The following is a 21,546-nucleotide window of genomic DNA, read 5'->3' as shown; positions in this document are numbered from 1 at the left end:
AGTTTAAACAGCCTGCTTTCCTCTGGAAACGTTCCATTGTCTTAAATCATTTTAATGTTGTGGCAATAAATTGAAGGAGATAGAATTTAAGATATATTAGTCAGTTTAGGAGAACAAGAGAAGCGGAAGTGAGCTGGGATCATTTTGTAGAAAGTGAGATAAACCTAATCATATAATATGCGACAGTATATAAGAAGTAGGAAATATCAGATCTTAATACAATGTTGCACATCGTGGTTAAGATACATACATTAGGCTAGAACGGACTCGAAAGAAAATGCTTCAATAGCGCAACAATGTCGTCTTTATCAACCAACATAAAAGCAAGCGCAGATGCAAAAGGTTATGGCACGAAAAGGTGAAGAAGTTTATAAGCTGTAAGAGATAACAGACTGATAGATATAGATGAATAGATAGATGCAAGAATGGTTAATCTACAAAATCGCCAATTTCTTTGAAAAGAATCATTACGTCATCTGCATGCTTATACAGTCGTAGAAGACAATTACCATGAAAAAAGTGAAAATACAAGTAAAACAACAGATGGTATTAAAGAAATATTGTTTCGTAAGCAATCAGTACCCATCGGGAAAGAGAAATGCCAAATTTAATATGCAAAATTAGAAACCCCGTGGGAATTGTGCGCGTTGTAGTTTGTGCGGAAATATCACAAATTATGCAAATCAATGTTTTCTCTAAGCTGTCAAGATTTAATAGAAAAAAAAGACGAGAAGAAAATTTGTAAATAATAAACATAAATGAAATAATGCGAATCATGGGTTTAGGAGTGAACCTACTTGAGGAGCATACATTTATCTTCACTGTTTAAAGGGATGTCGGACAGTTACTGAGATTTTCAATCAGTACATAGGGATTATAATGAGGAACGATCTCATTATAAATTGGTAGACAAAAGCACGATGAACTTTGTGACAACTAATTATAAATGTTAAAGCTCTTGAAATGTATTATTTCATTGCATATAATTTAATCCTATCAGCTTAGTCATATTGCATTCTTAAAATTGTTTCCATGCATTCAAGACATTCTTAGCAAATACGAAAGACATATACAAAGTTGTAGATGGTATATATCCATCTCTTTAAATTAAATTATATGAAAATGATTAAGATCAAATTTAGAAAGTACACATTAATATGGACTTGCCGCGTCATATATATTGGGGCATACTGAAACGGTGTAACACAGTCTAAGAATCTGTATGAACGTTTCTCAACAGAATTCAAACAACAATATAATGACGTATGTTTAAATTCAAGGCGGGAGTCTCATGTGCAAGAAACGTGTTAAGAAAGTTCATATGGAAACTACAAACATAAATAAGTGATGATGCAACTGAAATAACAATATCAAACTTATTATACACATATTGTAATGAAAAATCATATTGAAACAACCCATGTCATATCCACACAAACTTGATACTGAGTGCTGGAACGAAAATAACCATTTGTCAGAATATTATGCAGTTTAGCGTCAGTTTACACAGAGTACATGACTTCACTGGCTCGCCTTTGGTGCACAGTAAGCTGTTGCATTGGATATCTTATCATGGTTAAGTTGGAGTGGTTCTTGTTTTAGTTTGTTTGGTTTTACAAGAATAATTTCTTATTATTATTAGACCTTATATTACAACGACATGAGAAATATTGGCTGCTATTAAATTTCAAATTTTCATGTGATTGTGTTTTTAAACATAGAAAGTTTGAAAGAGAAGAATAAACTTATACGCAGAATTCTAAGCACTGAACACATTGGCAAGGCTTCTGAAGATCATGGATAGGAACTATACGAGGAAACGTAAGACAAATGTGTAAGAAAGGAATAGTTTTTTTTATAATAACTACTCCTTTCAGCACGCAAATAATTAGGATTAAGGGAAACGCGATAATACAGGCATGAATTAACACGTTGTTTTTATAACGATGTATTGCAACTATTTAATTACACTGGTCAACAGTGAAATCATTACTGACTTGAAAAGGCCCTAATCTGTAGTATTTTGGTGTGCCGAACACGAATATAACCGTGAAAAATTTGTATTGGCTCTCGTTTTGAAGATATTCATATACCTCATTTTCTATGTTTCACTGTGTAAATTTCTCCAGTAGGACTGCAGCAACATCCGGAATAATGATGTAACATTGCATAATACCATCATGCTCACATCATCCACAGTTGATTGCATCATTTTCTGATGCAATGCAATACTAATGCCATGCGGCTGCTGAAGTAAGTTGACGTCAGCAGTGTACTATACATGTGTAGGCCTATTATACTAATGCCAGGCGGCTGCTGAAGCTGACGTAAGCAGTGTACTATATAAAGCCCAATCAGATAGGTTCAGCATTTAAAATATTTTAGACGTTGTGCGAGACAGTTCAAGCTACTGTTACATAAAACTTATTATTTTATCCATTTACGTACAATAAAGAACAGTAATGCCTCGAAAGTGTGTTAATACCGCGGACAATTTTTGCTATATTTGTGGGGAAGTGACATTTGCCAACCAGAAGAAAAGTATCAATTCTCAAGTGAAGAAGGCATATCATCTTTACTTCGGATGCAAGGTTGGTGACCAAGACAAGCCTTGGGCTCCGCATATATGCTGTGCTACATGTACAACACAGCTTTCACAGTGGTTGAATTGCAAAAGGTCATCAATGCCGTTTGCAGTCCCAATGGTGTGGAGAGAGCCAAGCAACCACCTAAATGACTGTTACTTCTGCTTGGTTCCTCCTCTTTCCGGCGGAATAACGAAGCGAAAGAAGTCGAGAATAGTCTACCCAAACATTCCGTCTGCATTGAGACCAGTTCCACATGGTGAGGGACTTCCTATTCCAGAACCTCCAGCAGAATATTCTCTTGATTCATCTGACGAAGACAAAGGTGAGTCGACCTGTTCTTCTCCTGGTCCATCAACATGCAGTGATCCAGATTTTCACTGTGGTGCATCATCAACCCCACACAGAATAACACAGGAAGAACTAAATGACCTGATTCGTGATTTGGACTTATCAAAGAACAAGGCAGAATTGCTAGGATCAAGACTCCAACAATGGAATCTTCTAGAAGAAGATGTCACAATTACTGCATATCGAAAGCGCCACCAGCAATTGGAGCCTTTCTTCAGAAAGGAAAGTAATCTGATATTCTGTTCCGATATTGAGGGCCTCATGAATGCTTTAAAAATCACTCATGACCCACAAGAATGGAGACTATTTGTGGACTCTTCGAAACTGAGTCTCAAGGCTGTGCTTTTGCACAATGGAAACATTCTTCCATCTATTCCAGTAGCGTATGCTGTCCACATGAAAGAGACATACGATAACTTAAGGCAGCTACTGAATTCCATTGAGTATAACAAGTTCAGCTGGCACCTCTGTGGTGATTTGAAGGTAGTTGCCCTTTTAATGGGACTGCAGCAAGGATATACAAAATACATGTGTTTCTTATGCGAGTGGGATAGCCGAGCAAGGGAAATGCACTACATGAGGAAGGAATGGACTCACAGGCAGAATGTAGCCATTGGAGAGAAGAATATCCAACACCCAGCTCTGGTTGAGGCTCAGAAAATCTTGCTACCACCCCTTCACATCAAACTAGGTTTGATGAAGAACTTCGTGAAAGCCATTGACCGGACTTTGCCAGCATTCCGATACCTGCATGAAAAATTCCCTCGACTCAGCGAAGCAAAGATTAAAGAGGGAGTTTTTGTGGGTCCTCAGATTCGAGAGCTTTTCAAAGATGACCGGTTCAACAACTTGCTGGAAGGTGACGCGAAACAAGCATGGAATGCTTTTCGCCTAGTTTCTACAAACTTCCTCGGAAATGTTAGGGCAGAAAACTATAAGGAACTAGTAGAAGACATGTTGATGAAGTATAAGAAACTTGGCTGCAATATGTCTCTAAAGATTCACTTCCTTCATTCCCATTTGGATTTCTTTCCTAGCAACTGTGGTATTGTTAGTGATGAACACGGCGAACGTTTTCATCAAGCTATCGCAACAATGGAACAAAGATACCAGGGAAAATGGTCCACTACAATGCTGGCTGACTACTGCTGGACACTCCTCAGAGATGCTCCCGAACAGCTGTACAAGAGACAGGCGAAGAAATCTAAGATGTAGTCAATGACTTGATTTTTTATAGGTAGGCTATTACAGTTGACCTTTTACTATTGGAATGCATTTCGTTATGTAAACATTAATTTCTTGCAGATTACAAAAAAACTGGAGCCAATTTTGCAATTTGACTGTCATATTCGTGTTCAGCACATACAAATTGATAAGAATTGACTAATTTTATTTCAGTAACATGACTTTTGTAAAAATTTGTTGTCCAGTGTTATCGATGTACAATCATATTCGAGCTGGAACTATTTCAAAGAAAAAATATAAATATGGTATTATATACGAGTTATTGAGGAAAAAAACCTTCATATTAACGAAGTTAAAAGGGATGTACGCCAGATTATTTTGCACAAAACGTCAGCCAGTGAAATCAAGTATTATGCTGAGAATCTCGCAATCCCGCTTTTCACGAAATAAAAGTGCCATAACCGTTATTTTTCCTTGTAGCACTTCTCCTCGAAACTTTAGAGAAATGTATTCCATACGTATTTCTATAAAAATATATCTAAACTAACAGATGATTTCAGTAGTCTTGCTTATATATCTCTGATATACACTCATAATAAAATGTTATTTGCCAGCTGATTCTATATTTTGGTAAGTATTATTCTTGCACCGTGATTAATAGGGGAACTAATGTATGTATATAGAATAAACGCTTATCAGTAATTACTTATTAAAATATACAAATAAAACATTTGAAAATAAGAAGACACTAATTATAATACAGACATTGTGTTATACCGGGGAAACGGACTATCACTGAATACCTACAGACTCCTAGACGAAAAGGTGATTATTTCTTCTCTCGGATTTCGTGTATACGACGCATTGGTCATTTATTTTTCTTAGGAATTTGATAATGTGTCGGCCCTAAGCCTCGTTAAATTTGTCCATACTTTGATTGGGTTATACATTAAATAATATTCTACACATACAACTGGATTTCTAGCAATGCGAAAGATAAATGAAATGTAGAGCAGTTTTATGTAATTTGAGAAATATTTAAATTACTATGCATCTTACATTTAGAATGATCGTAGACCTTCCGGAAGGGCCAACACATATGTATCGGACAAAAATAATACCCACAAGAGCACATTGTAAAATTCATTAGAATTTATGGATCATATTTCCGTATCGTGACATAAGAGAGGGTTTTATTTCCTAATTCAGAACAGACTTTAACCAAGGGTGTAAATAAAGATATATCTTCGGCAAACTGCGCCTACTGTATATAATAGAAACGCTAAATTTTCGGTCAAGTTGGGTGCTATGTTTTATTGGATACTATATTACGTATCAAATCATCCCTTAGTTATATGACAATGTTTTTCACATACTTCTTTGATCATGGTCCCACGAGTTTACCTGGTGTCCTCTTGTAGTTAAACGATGAAGAAGATGCCCTTTTGCTTCTTCCATTCATTCCCCCCAGTGGCAACAATTAGCGAAACATTTTTTGTTTTACCGAATCTCAGTCCGTGGAATAAAACCACTAGAATCTTGCCGGCCTGTCGAGAATCTCGCATTCCCACATTTTAGAAGTTAAAAATCCGTTAAATTCTTTCTATTACTTCTCCTCCAAACCTAAACACCAACGATTGACACAACTTGAAGAAGTGCAGATTAAACTCTTTAGTATCTTTGACAAAGCTGTCGCAAGCTATTTCATGACGATGATGATAGTAGGGGAAAATTCACATCTCCAGTTGTTTCAGCATTTACAGCCTTTCAAATTTCTTTAGTCTGCATAGGAAGCCACTGGTTACCCTCTAACGATAAAGAGTCTTGTCTGTAAAATTAATAAAGTATCACATCAGAATATGTGTCTATTTGATATTCATCTTCATAGATACTTACACAATATTTTATGAAATTGTAATATATTTGGTTAAAATGTGTTTTACTGGATTTTTTCAGACATTTTTCTCTTATGAATACTCCTTTACACCTCGGTAACTGCATCAACCACAATTCACGGTCATCTTATATGATATAAATTATTGCAACACACACACACACACACACACACACACACACACACACACACACACACATATATATATATATATATATATATATATATATATATATATATATATATATATATATATATATATACAGGATCGGCAAGAAACTCTCTGTCCTTATCATATCCTTCAGAGGAGATATCACCATATCTAACATCTGTTAAAACTGAGGTTGAAAGTGGAGGGTTAAAATGTGTTTTTATTTTAGTAATATCATTGACTCTATCACGAAAAACATCTTCTGTTTCGTCTATATAACTAACAGCTTAATATAACTGACTCAGATTAAAATGTTTAAGCGCCTGAGAATAGCATATATTGTTGCAAAACTTAAACGATCGAGCATATCAACTTCCCTTATATCTATGGCGGGTAGATTTAGGTATCCAGCAATCAGCTCTTTGATATTTCTGTATTTGTTTTCTGTCAGTCTCCGATAGCGTATTTCAGCTGAGGGCTTCTCATTCATGAAACTCGAGCAAAGTTATCACTGTTCTCATTTAAATCAGGGGAACGTTGAATTAATTCTGGCTTATTTTCCTGATAATAAATCCCAACGATTATTTATAGCATCTTCGAGATATGGAATATGACCAACACTAGTTTTAGCTCGTTTTTTAATACCACCAACAGTAATCGATTTGATAACACTATCCAGGTACAGTTTTTTGCTAAGATCGGATGTAACTAGTGATGGCGGACATAGTTTCTTTTTATTTGAAAAGCTAGCAAAAGATCAAAATCGTATGTTCACATATGGAATAGACAGGTTGTTAGACTGTCAAAAATTAATCTAATGGTAAACTGGTCTTACGGTAATCATCTAAACTTAATCTAACAAACAAATAAAACGATAATAAATGACGAATAACGAATAAAGGTTCTAAAGAAACTTACTGCGACTAGAACAGCTTTCAAAAGGCAGTTTGAACAGGAGCGTCGAGGTCTACAGCAGACGGCAGGAGAAACCGCTAGTCTTTTTAGACCACTAATCAAAGTAGTACTTGGTAAACAGCCATATATTTCTGCGCTATCACCGGAAGATCTTAAAAAGTTATCAGAGAAACGATTACGAGGTATTATTGTAGAGGAGCAAAAAAACTTGCAGAACAAATTATTGAGCGAATAGGAGATCATGTTGCACAACAAGCCGATATTTTACGAGATATTAGAAGGATGGATCGAGTAGAAGAAGAAAGATCATAAACTATATCAGATTAAGAACGACGAAAACATGAAAAACTTAATATTAGAAAAGAACAAAATCGATTAAGCGATATTGAAAATGCAATAAATATAATGAGTAACGATTTAACAGATGACGAAATTATAGATCTGGAATGTAGTGTATTTGAATCAGAAAAACTTATAACAGTAGGTAATATCAGAACACTGGATACTGCAGAGATTGAAAGATATATCGAGTTATCAAATAATAATTTTTTAATGAATCTGAATACCGTGATAATATCTATCAATCAAAAAAATATTGGAAGCGCTTGATCTTGTCAAAAATACCGAAAAAGTATTATAGCTGTAGTATATATTACAATTTTGAAAAAGATAAAAAATTCGACAGAAAAGTATAATGGGAGTTCTAAATTACTTACACTTGCAAACAAATATAACTCTGTAAGATTAGGTCTTGGAATCTATAACTCGACTGCTGAAATAGTTGAGAGACTGATGATATTAATAGCATCAAAGAAGAAGACTGAAATACGAGCACAGAAATTGACAACGAAATTGTTGAAATTTTAGATAATCTCAGATCAAACGGTTATATAACATCGGACGAATATTACATTTTACGCAACAATCTTATTACGATGAATTAATTCGCGGCGATCTGATTCGCTAACTGCAAACCATAACCTGCTAGCGTTTCAGTTATATCTATTTAAAAAAAGGAATGTTATCAACTACATTACTACTTGACTCATCACACAATATGGCGGACAGTGCAAACATTTCTGTTATTTATAATCCACCAATCGAACTTGACAGCGAAACAAAAATACGAAATAGGTTTAATATCAGCTACTGATTGGCATGCTATGGCAAATATCAGAACTAACGTCAATGACGATTTTACATTTAAATCATTCCAGCCAGCTGGCCGGATTTGGATATCTGTCAAGATACCGTAAGTCGCTTATAACGATACAGAACTAAATAAAGCAATACAGTTATTACTTACAACTAAAGTTCAATCAGCATCAAATAATTTTGAACTCATTCCAAACATTAACACAGTGCGTGCCAGAATCACTTAGAAAAATGGTTGTATTGTTGATTTCAGTACACAGTTAGCATCGGGCCGTTGTTAAAATTTTCTAGAAAACAATACGTTTCTGAAATGCAAAGTGCAGCAATATCATAAGATGGCGAGTCACCCGTGGAAATAAGGGACGTAAATTATATTTTAATAAATTGCTATATTGTCAGCGGGTCGTATACAGCATGTATTATTAAAGGTCAAACTATTTATTCTTTTAGTCCAGATGTACCACCTGGATCGCTATTGCAAGTAAATCCAAACAAATAACCTACTATCATTTTAGTGTTAAAAATTAAATGTCTGCTATCACGATGACACAGACTGATCAATGCGGCCGGCAGCTGAATCTCGATAACGAAATTGTAACATCTTATCTGCACTTGAGGTCAGTGAGCTTTGTTCTCCACAGTTAACTAATCATAATCAATTTTAACGGACATTTTTTGCAACAAAATTAAAAATCGAAAACTTTATCACAGAAATATCGTAGGGGGTTTCTTTTGAAATATATTGACTAAAATAATTGAAAATGTACATGGAATTGTAAACAATAACGTTGATAAAAACGAAAAAACCTGCTATCTCCACCAGGCGAAGAAATTATCAGAAAATTAGTGATAAAACTATACCCATTCGACCAGATATTGCGGCTTTCTAATTGTGTCTAACGATAACAGATAAAGAATGTTTGTCAAAAAATATCTTGACCTGACCGATCAAATACCAACAGACGATTCAACGACAGAGTTTGAGTAAGTTCAATATTAGCATGAAAATTCAAACGAACCTAACAAAACTGTTATTCGAACTTTAAGAGACGAGGATGTGGTTTTGCTACCACATAAAGCCGTACTTGAGGTACGAGGAAATGTAAGAAGAGCGTCTGGTGCAGTAGTACCTGCTGGTACACAAGTGACACTTGTTAATAACGGCTGGGGTTTGTTTGCAAGTGCCAGATATCAACTAGCTAATCATACAGTAGAAGATATTTATATGCACCTGCTAATTGCAAGTAATATTCTTAAAGTCGTTGCTTTCAGCGAAGATCACTCGAGATCTATTGCAACAAATATGCTGTGGTAAAAAGATACTGGAGATGGGAATATTTCATCTCAATTTAACCCAAATAATTTTAATACAATTACACATGGTGCAGATGCTGCTGCTGATATACGTTCAGTGAGCGGTTTTCTTATGAATAATGCTATAGATCTTGTAATTGTAACACCAGGCTGCAGATGCAGATGTTGATGTTGTAAGACCTTTGCTGACAACCGTGTGTTATTTACTTAGAATTACTGCACCAGATGCTGCAGCTACATCAACAAAATGATACCTTTCGTAAACAGAATAACACGTACCTCTAATAGAAATAACGCGTATAACGAAGGTTACACTTACAGAAGGGCGTTTGCAGATAATTCACATCAAATAAATATGATGCTTTCGCTTAATACAATATTCGGAATTTGTAGAGACTACAAAAAGATATCATGCACTTATACTTGATCGAGTTGATCAAAGCGATTGTCTGATGCGAACTGTGCCGATGATGCACAATTTGTAATTTCATGACTAGCGTTGTGAATACCCCGTGCATTGCCCTCGATCACTACATTAATATAGTTTGTAACGATGCAAACAGCATTTACAAAAAAGATACATTTTATACAATGAAAAGTTAATCGAACCGCAATACCGAATTCGATCAATAACACATGGAGAATAACATCTGCACAAAGCGAACGGTTTGCAAAGCAGGTATTTATTGTGTTTCAAATACAGAATATACATGGATGTCAGATTCAAGACAATTCTGTATTTGATAGTCCAGATGTCAGATGAATAATTGTCAGAATAAATATTAAACTGTATCCAGAACGAGCGATCGAATATAATTTTGCAGCTGATTGTTCAGCACTAGCTGACATAGACGAATCTCGGGCCTACATTTATCTGATGGAAGCTGTGCAAAAATATAAGGAGGCTGATAGCTGATCTCAAATTTTAATCGAGGAATTTAGAATTCTTTATTCGATATTTCACTTTGATTTCAGAAAAACATAGCAAACGACCTATCGGATATTGAAGTCACGTGGTCCCTTGGACAGGCTCCATTTGCTCCAGATAATGTGTAAAATGTATACGTTCTAATTGTATCTGACAGATTTCTAGGGATAGATTCTACCAAGAGCAGGATGACTGTCCAAGTCTAAATACCAAGTGTGAAGTGCTTGGGGCATAACTTTATCAAACAAGCGTGCGGTGGGAATTTACTAATTTTCTGATTAAGAAACACTACCAGGTCCTTTGCCCTTGAGTTACAATTTTATCACAAAAGCGGGCGGAATGTATTGATCATCTAACAAGCGGTGGAATTAATGCATTGCAAATTTTATCCAGCTGAAGAAAAATAAATACAGAATTAAATGCATTGTACAGGAAGTGAATTTATCGCCGAGACAAGTAAAAAAAACTTAAAAAACTAGCGCAAGCTATTGTTAAACGACAGTCTGTTTCGCTTAAGATGGTCTTCAGAACCCCGGGCGCAAGATCCAGTGCTGGCAAAACTAATGTTAATACAGCGGCAAATCAATAAAATAGTACTGCGCAAGCCTTTTATTTTAAATTTATCAGCAACAGAAATTACTGCAATGTCTAGACCTCAATCGATCCGCGTGGTTTTATGGGACCTTCATTGACAGCTATTGCGAAAACGGTACTACCCATATTACTGCCAGTACTCGGTACCCTGGGGATAGCTGCTGCCTCTAGCGTCGTATCTGGGGCTACGAAGAAGGCTGTGTCTGGTGACGGTATCAAACAGTTAGTGTACCATTTCACTTTTGTCTAACGATAACAAAAAAAATGTCCAAAACACGAAGCGTTCAGAAACGTTAAACAACAAAGAAACGTAAAACAACTTTAAAAAAGGACCAGTTGGAATGTAGTCCAGTGGATTCCTAGTGCCGTTGCTTATGGAAAGTCTGCTTCCAAATCTGCTGTGAATAAGACGTGGGAGAAGATCAATGCTACCCGGTACCAGTAAGTAGGTCTATCTGCGATCCATCCGTTGAGCAGCTTTGAGATTTTAGATAAACTGAAAGACGTCAGCGGATGTCAAGGAGTATTTTCAAAAGATGATCTCGGAATTCAACCTGCGAGGGAGAAGTAATGATATAACTATCCACAATTTCAATGATGGATCTGGCACGCGTTTGGTAGCTATTTATGAAAACAATTATTTTGATTCGTTTCGGCTACCTCCGAGTGATATTATCAAACAGTACGGGCTAGCGTCCCAAAAGTACAAAAACTCTACTATTCGTCTGATCAACTACAGCCAGTCGGAACTGCACCTTGTCTATATTATTGTGTTATGTTTATCAAACAATTGCCCCGGTCCTTTGGAATGGATGATTTTCTGAAATTTATATTACAATTTACACATAAACCAAGTCTGGAAAACGACTAAATTGCAATTTTATTTAACAAGCAAATATAAAAATATATAAGTATTGCCTGAAATGTAGAATTTAAACGGAAAATAGAAATAAAATTATGGAAACTACCAAAATAATAACCGACTTATGATGAAAAATTATTTGTGCTAACTGGGACTGGAAAAAGAGTATGTTTCTAAAACGTGCTTCACTAATATCTGGAGATCAATGAATGCCAAGAATTTCTAATACTATTTTAGCCGACGATTAAATTATAACAAAAATGCAAGGCAAAGTGTGTACATGTAAATCCGACCACGATCTGTGTCTCGAGCAAGATAAAATAGTAACTTATTGTCAATGTGGCAATCAAAGGGCTATAATCGGATCTGGTTTAGATACTCACAAGTTAATTGGCAAATTACCGAAACCCGAACATGGTTGGACCATGCCACGCCACAAGTATACAAGTCCATGGAATCCATTCGACAAGCAACTTGATCAAAATGAAAATCCTATTCCCGGGGAGGAGTCGCACAATCAAGTCGATGAAATTGCAATGCGACATGATATATGTTACCGTGACAAGAAAAACGATAAATCTACTTGCGACCGTATTATGTTCGATGAGCTAAGTGATATGAGACCGTAGGGTTAGGCAGCGAATAGAACGTAAGCTAGTACAATGTATTATTGGAGCGAAATGAAAACTTTTACTCAGAGAGTATCGGCTTGATAAAAATGTACTTTAAATGACGGGTTGCAGAGCGCTCTGGCAGATGAACTTCACAAACGTAAAACAAGTGTCCTCGACAAAATGTTTTCGCAAAATCACCTGATGATATGTGGCAATATATCTAGCTGATATGTCACACATTGCTAAGCATAATGACAATAAAACGTACCTGATGAATATAGATTATATGTTTAGTAAATGCTTAGTGTGCCTTTTACATATAAGACAGGTATGTATATAACCGATTCGTTGAGAGAGATTACAATAAGCACAGAAAGAAAACCGAATAAGGTATGGACAGACTACAAAGAGGAGATTTTTAGTAAGCAATTCCAGCAGTTTCTGGAACAATATAGCTTCACTAAACAAATCACAGGAAACAAAGAGAAAAGTGTCGTTGTCGAAAGATTTAATCGTACGCTAAAAGAGAAGATCTACAAACAAATTACAGATATAAACACTAACAGATACGTAGACTATGTTCCAAAGATTATTTCAGATTATAATAACACAATACATAAAACAATTGGAATGTCACCAATAGAAGTTGTAAATAAACCAGTACTGGCGAAAGCAAATATGTAGAGAAAACATACGTTTAGCGTGTGATATAGAGTCATAATTTCCTAACTGATTTGAAGAAATATTTGTGGTGGATAACGTTTTAACAACAATACATGTAACTTACAAGCTGAAATATTCAGCGGATGAAGAAATTACTGGAAGTGTCTACGAACACGAGCTACAGCTACAGGATATATTTGTCATCGAGCGAGTGATAACAAGAGAAATGTTTGGTCAAATTGAGAAGCTATGGAGACAGTTCTAATAGCTAGATAACAACTATTGATTCAAAATCTTTGATTTAATGCGATCCAGTCACAATAACACTTTTCGTATTTCCAAAGGACAGACTTAAATTTCACTAGCCTGCAAATATTGTCATCGTGCTGTTGCTAATATGCATTTCATCAAGTTAAAAATCTTAACTAACAGAAAATCTAATTTTATATTTTTCGATGGCCCTAAACTTCTCACTGTCCACGATTCTTAAATGGCTTTAACAACAACCAGAATATCCGGTTTTCTGAGACAGTAAAATAAAACTTTCTTATATTTTTAGCGAGGTGATATTTTGCATTATACCGCGATTTCGCTGCCACATAAACTTACTCGTCTTGATGTAACTATACCTGGCTCATCTGTAAATGGATCCTCGTGGGCAGGAAATAGAGATGTTTCTAGATCTAATTGGGGACTCGTGGGCAGGAAATAGAGATGTTTCTAGATCAAACTGGGGACTAGTGGGAAGGAAATAAATTCTGATTCGCTACCTGATCCGCTGTATCAAGATCAATATCAGCGTAAAATTCAAAGACTCTTTTCGCTTACAAGAAATTTGTTTCAAGCATCGTATACAATAAGACTTTTATTTAATTTACTGTAATAGAATGCCGTACGAAATATGAAGAAGAAATTTTAAACATGAACTTCTTATTCGAGGCTGTCAAGTTGTTTATGAGTGATCAAAAAACAGAAAAAAGTTTGTAAATTTAGAATACGATCCTCACTAAGCGTTTGTTACACCATTGACAGATTTGGACGTATCAGAGCTTGAGAAATATCAAAAATTATTTATTCGATATGATAGAGATACTGTTTTAAAATGTTTGTTGTTTGACAAGGGAAAATCAAAATATATTTTGTAAATGAATCTCTGAACAGCTCTGCTGTGGAGTGCTTTGCACTCTAATTTTGTATTATTTATTAAATATGGACAGGTTTGTTACTCGAACTAATATTATAGATCCTTTTTATCTGGAAGAGGCTGTAAGAAATAGGTTTAATTGTGATCTTAACGTGGTAGCACGCTTTGAAGCAGAAGGAGAAGAAGATAATGTAATTTTGTTAAGCAGCAAAGAACTTGATCATATGCTGAAATAAGAAAAGATAGTTGTCGAATACGATACAGAAACATTAAACAAATATCTAAATTTCTGCTTGACGAATAGCAACGTCAACAATATTTTAAATAGCAGGTGATTCATAACGAAAGAAGATTCTATCAAAGGTTGTTTTAACAAGGCTGATTTTGTAATTCCATCTGTAACACGTTCGTCTGATGCTGAGCAAATATCAAAATAGTTTGCAGCTGATGAGATTAATGGAAATACTTTTTCTTCTTCTAACTTAGCTGATATCACTGGATGAACTTGTTTAAAATTAATCCTACCTTCCTTTTCTCGTCGTACGTTTTCTTATTGTGACACAAGGTCAAGCTTTTGAAGTCGGTAATCGTTTTTAATTCCGTTTTTATGATCCACAACTAATTCATCAGGAATATAACCATTACAAATTTCAAATAGAAACCGGTGTAATGAATATCTAACATAATCATTGTTAGTTCCACGGATCATTACATTTAAGTACCCATGACTTCCAAAACGTTTCTTTGTTTCGACATTTCTGATAATTCCCTATCATTTGCTTCATATAGATCGTAGACAGGATGTGGTTGAAGCTCGTCCTGTCAAGATAACTTGCTGATGCTATTGTATGTTACACTGCCGTTTACCTGATAGACTCGCATTCCGTCTGGAACATCCTCACAAAACAGGGTGTAAATAAAGTCATTGAACAACATTTCAATATACTCGGTATCACCATTCTCCGATTTCGCTTTTATCATCTAACCAGCTGGAGTTCTAATCCCAAACGAAGCCTTAGTTTTCATATTAATCACTAATCCTAACATATTCCCTGTACGAAACCTCATTATAATATGCTACTAACAGAATGAATGCGTTTTATCTTATATTTGATTCACTACATGCATTTTACTATTACCTCAGTTTGTACGAACAAATGAAAGGCATTGAAATTATCAAGTGGTGTTCTAATTTGTAATTGTCTTAGTATCAAAGCAAGACATCATTATGTCAACCGTTACCATCGCTTATACTTATCCTGAATTATGTTCAGTTATTCCTCTCTGTTTGTAGGTAGGTAGTATCTTCATAAGCCACATGTTGTCGATCCATTTTGTTTTATTCCACCGTTCGCATACATATATTTGTATGTATATTTGATTTAATTTAATTGCTTGTAAGTGTTAAAATCTTTTTATATTTTTTATTTTTATTTCATTACATGTCAAAATAATGTAATTTCGTTTACTATGAATTTGATATTTTCCAGAAACTTCAGTTTGACCTGAATCTTTTCATCAATACCTAATATTAGAAACACTGTTTTTAATTTTGACTTAGTTCTTGGCCTTGATTGCGGGTCAAGTAAACAACATAATTTTTTTATTCTTAGAGTAAAATGATTGGATTTTATCAAGGTCATACTGGGGCTACGTAATTTTTTTTTGCAGACATGATCACGTGATCATCTCTTTCGCAATGCAGGCATTAACGAAATAGCGCATAAATAGTGATGGTTAGAGAGAGAGATTTCAGGTTGAGCTTAAAACACTTGATGTCATGGTGTTCTTTTGTTGTGTCAATTTGGAATTATTTTAATGTTTACTCGAATTATTTGGATTCAAACGGATTAATTCTTTTCTGTTTCCTTCAAATATACGTGTGCTCATACGACATTCACAAACAAAGACATTTCTTAAAAACTTTATTCTGATTTTCAACACCGGAATCTTATTTCTTGTGTTTCTACAAGGAACTGTATACAACAGTACTGTACCCGATACAGCATACGTCATCGCCTTCCATCTTGGATTCTTCGTCGGGACTCGAATTTGAATTCATTAGAACATTTCATTATTAGGACTTCTAAACTTTCATTCGTGGATTATTCTTGGGTTATTTTTTGTGGATTTGATTCTTAAAACGTAAGTTCTTACTTTTTTTATTTTTACTGATTTTATCCAGGGAAATAAATTATTTGTTAAATTTTCAAAGTTTGCTCTTTTCACTCTTTCTTGTGTTGTTGTTCATTTGAGTCTAAACACGTAACATAAGAAGAAATTTAAGACCTTTATTGAAGAATAGAACCTTCGAAAATAACCCTTATGAAAAGTCTGTATTATGAAGACATTGACTTATTCACTAGTTCAATATGAAATTAGCATTCAAAGCTAATTCAAAGCTAATTGCAAAATTCATCTTCTCTGGCTTTTACATATTGAATTGTATACCAAAGGTCTGCGTGTAAAAGAAAAGGTTTTAAGAACATGTGATAGATCTTTAAAGATAATTGTATATGCTCTGACGTTACCATTGGTTTTTGCTTTCAATATAATATGCTAGTTAGAAAAAATAACCAAAATAGCTTGGGAACTAAATGACCAAAAAAGAATTGGCTAATAGCTAAAAATAGGATAAACTGCAGTTTTTATTATTTTTAACTACTACATTCCTTTTAAATGTTCATTTGTAACTTAGAAAATTAAACTATTTGTTGTTTTTACTGTACACATTGGAATTGCTTCTTTCTGTTATTTTAAGACAATTCACATACATACATACATACATACATACATACATACATGCATGCATACATACATACATACATACATACATACATACATACATACATACATACATACATACATACATACATACATACATACATACATACATACATATTGGCAGGAAGAAAGATGAAAGTAGAAATGATGTATTTTATAGAAGAAATGATCTTTACATCGTTAAAAATATATATTTGAATAAATGTAGATACAGTGGTTCCTTGACTTACGAGTGTCCCAACTGACGAGTTTTTCGAGATATGAGCCGTCTCTCGCCGATTTTTTGGTTTGAGTTGAGAGCTAAAATTCGGGTTACGAGCCAGCTTCAGATACCCCACTGCTAGTTGGCGCAGCGAACGCCACAGTGAACGTCGCAACATCCGCCCAGCATCCCGTGTCTCACTCGTTCACTTTAAGCGGTTAGCTCGCAGTGGAAGTATCAGTGTTGTGCTCGCATTTGTGCTTGCAGTTATTTTGCAAAACTTCGTTTTTCCAACCATGGATCCAAAGAAAGTGAGTGCGAAGGACAGTGCTGAGAAGAAGAAGAGGATGATGTACATTGAATTAAAGAAAGAAATTATCGAAAAACATGACCAAGGGCGTTAAAATAATTTCTAAACAGCGGACATCTATCCATGAAAATATGGAGAAGCTGCTGATGGTGTGGTTGACGGAGAAGCAGCTCGCAGGAGATACCGTGACGGAGGCTATAATCTGCGAGAAGGCACGAGCTATTTACGCTGATTTTCTGCAGCAGACCCCAGGCACTTCGACAGACGAGGCATCGGGCGAGCAGTTTAAAGCCAGTCGGGTCTGGTTCGAGAATTTTAAAAAGAGGACCGGCATTCACTCCGTTGTCAGGCATGGTGAGGCAGCGAGCGCGGATATGAAGGCAGCTGAGGATTACCTCAAAACTTTTGCTGAAATTATAGCAGTAGAAGGATACATAACCCAGCTAGTCTTCAACTGTGACAAGAAAGGACTCTTCTGGAAGAAGATGCCAAGGAGGACTTATATAACGGCAGAGGAGAAGAGGATGCCAGGCCACAAACCCATGAAGGATAGGCTAACCCTCGCACTGTGCGCCAATCCGAGCGGCAACTGCAAGATTAAGCCGCTGCTCGTTTATCATTCGGAAAACCCCAGAGCCTATAAGTCACATAAAATTCTGAAAGAAAAACTGCAGGTTATGTGGCGGGCAAACCCGAGGGCGTGGGTCACCAGGCAGTTCTTTGTTGAGTCAGTGAATTTGGTCTTTGGTCCTGACGGTAAGAAATATCTCCAGGAAAATAACCTACCCCTGCAAGCCCTTCTCATCCTGGACAATGCACCTGCTCTTCACCAAGCACCTGTTCCGCCGCTGCTTTGAGGTGACGGAGAGCACAAACCTCACCCTTCGAGAGTTTTGGAAGGACCACTATAACATCGTGATATGCCTCAGAATTATCAATATGCCCTGGCAGGGTGTTACAAAGAGGACCTTGACCTTTGCGTGGAAGAAGCTGTGGCCTGAGGTTGTGTCTGAAACGGACTTTGAAAGACTCGAACCCGAAGTGGTGGAGGAGATTGTATCCCTCGGCAAGTCCATGGGCCTGGACATAGATGAAGGCGACATCAACGAGCTCATCGAGGAGCACTCCGAGGAACTGACAACGGAAAAGCTAAAGGAGCTACAGACACATCAGCACACAGAGGTTTTGCAGGAAATAGGTGACGCGGAGGAGGCGGAGGAGGTTATCTCTACAAGTGAGATAAAGGAAATGTTGGGATTGTGGGAGAAACTTTCAGACTTTATTCAAAAGAAACACCCAGAAAAAGTTGCAACTGGGCTTGCGACAGCACTATTTAATGACATTTGCCTAACTCATTTCAGAAACATTCTGAAACAGAGGATGAAACAAACCTCATTGGACATGTTTTTATCGAAAACCCCTGCAGATGAAGGTGAGGAAAGCGTGGCGAAAAGGGCAAAAATCAGCGAATAAGATTCAGTTATTCACTTCAGCCTTCCTCCTCCACCTCCATCAGCATCTTCAAGTCGTCTGATCTCCAAGGTAAATGCTGTACATTATACTTAATAAAACCAGTTTATTGCAGTACATTCTATTGTATTGTGTTTTTATACAATATTCGTTATTTATAAGTACATTTTTCTTATTTAAAAACATGCATAAAAAATATTGCGGTGTTTTTTGGGGATTCGGAACGGATTAATGGCATTTCAATTCATTTCAATGGGGAAATTGATTTGACATGCGAGTAATTTGAGTTACGAGCTCCGTCAAGGAACGAATTAAACTCGTAAGTCAAGGAATCACTGTATACATAAATCAGTATTGTTTTGTACATTTAATTAGTATTATGTAATTGACCTTTGTCCATAATTATGGATTTCAATTTGGTCTGCCTGGCTAATGTCATTTATAAACAACATTTTACATGGATACTGTTTCTCTAGGGTTGTAGATTATATTTTAAGATCATTACTTCCATGAGGTAATAATGTTTCTTTAGAAATTAAGAATATTCTAGGAGCAATGATTTTATGAATATAATGGGAAAGTACCCTCAAGCTAGCTCTGATAGCTTGCCTTAACTTTTAATATAACTCTTGTTTACCTCTTGCTTATTCATTCCATATCATAATATCAGTCGTTATGGAATGCATTTTAGTTGGGTTTCAGTTAATATTTGTAAGGATCTATTAATCTAAATAAATCACTATTATTGGATGTTTGTGCATTCATTTAGGGTCAATCCGGAATATGTCTTAGGGATAAATACTGTCAGCATATTGCAACAATCCAGGCTATGTGCTCATTAATACATCAAAGAGTCGAATTCATTCGGAATACCACTAGTAGTCAGGCTACTGTATACATTTATGATATTCATTTAACTTTTCTGACTATTTAGTATTTAATTCACAATACTGTATATTCTTTTTAAATTTTCACTTTGTATTCCAGCGAAATAAACAATTTGTTTTTTAAATTTACAAACCTTGCTGGTTTTCTTTAGTTTATGTTGCTTAGTTTAATGCCATAGAGTCGTAACAATATTAAGACAGAAAAAGATAGGTAATGGTAAGAGGTTTAAAGTTCAATATTGTAAGAGAAATGTAAAGCTCATAATCTAGTTCTTTTATCGACGTTTAAGACTTACGATATATGCCATGAATTATGAATGTCACTTATTTTAATTGTATGTTCATTTTGCTGAAGAAACAATTTTAACGAATTCAAGTTTAAGAGGAATGTTGGTTTAGACTGTGCACATCCATATAAGATTTAGACTGAAAAATTATTTTATAGTGAGCTTAATGTGGAAAGCTAAAGAGATTGTAAAAAAAATACCTGTATGTAATAAAGATCAATTTTCCCTCCGTGTACGGTACATTCTTAAAATCTTTTTATGAAGATTTGAGAAAGAAAAGGGAAATTTTCGTTTTGTTTTGCTGTTGCTGGCAAGGCTCTGTAGGGGAGGAGAAATAATAAAAGAGTTGTGTTCTATATATGTAGACAATTATGAAATGACTTACCCTTTATTCAAATAATTTGCTGTAACGTCTCTGTAGTTAGTTCCTTCACTGAAGATGAGAAAAAGGTCAGACTAATATAATATGGCTTTTCAACAACAATGACAAAGTTTGTGCTTGAAATCACCTGTTTTTTTTCATGCATGTGTGTATGGAAATAATTTATCAATGACCATTACAATGCTGGTTGTATCTTGTAATTCAAGTTTTATAAAAGTGAAAATTTAAGAGGTCCAAACCTTCCAAATAAAAGTAAACATTTTATTCCACAAAGTACAAGATAATCAAATAAAATTAATTTCGGAACTATATAAAGAGAGAGAGACAAGGATAGTGCCATGACGCTGAGATATTTTCTTCTGTGATAGAAGTGCATCTGGTGTTACGTTTAACAATATCCTTGCTAAATTTTGAATTGTAATGTTACCAAGATATTAGAATTATCACAGTAGCAATATCATAATTGTTATTATAATTATTACTGTTTATCACTCCAAAGTTTTTACTACAGAGACTTCAAATATATAGAAGACTACTATATTTAATATAGTGATTGGTCATATCAGCACATTATTTCCAGATCGTTGCATATTTGTGAATTTTCAAACGTTCATCACACCGTGCTGCATTATCGAGACCAAGTGATTATTCTAATAAATCTCTTTGATTGTATTGTTCTGTTTCAGAGGGTTGAATAAGCACGTTAAGATAGTTACTTCTCAGATAGACAGAGACTATCATAAACTTTTCATCAGTGCTGGCAATTCCAGTTTATGCTGATATCATAATCATGACATGCCATTAAACGTTAGAAATGGTATTTTCAATAACAGAAGGTATATTGGTTGAAGCTTTAGCATGAGCTGCTT

General features: G+C 35.3%; 1 long non-coding RNA gene across 1 annotated transcript in view; it reads right to left on the bottom strand.

Annotated features, from left to right (window-relative positions):
- Positions 1-5,420: 5,420 nt before the first annotated feature.
- LOC149784067 (uncharacterized) overlaps positions 5,421-21,546 on the bottom strand; it is a 107,721-nt gene continuing 91,595 nt past the window's right edge. The window contains exons 2-5 of the long non-coding RNA XR_016414094.1: positions 20,681-20,728; positions 7,798-7,853; positions 7,085-7,232; positions 5,421-5,949 (exon numbers count right to left, since the gene is read on the bottom strand). This is a non-coding gene — a long non-coding RNA (uncharacterized LOC149784067). The remainder of the gene's footprint in view (positions 5,950-7,084; positions 7,233-7,797; positions 7,854-20,680; positions 20,729-21,546) is intronic.

This window comes from Sinohyriopsis cumingii, chromosome 14 (assembly GCF_028554795.1).
Source record: "Sinohyriopsis cumingii isolate HCF-2022 chromosome 14, ASM2855479v2, whole genome shotgun sequence".
Taxonomy (NCBI): Eukaryota; Metazoa; Mollusca; class Bivalvia; order Unionida; family Unionidae; genus Sinohyriopsis; species Sinohyriopsis cumingii.
The sequence above is the reverse complement of the archived record's forward strand: the minus strand, read 5'-3'. Positions and strand labels throughout refer to the sequence as shown.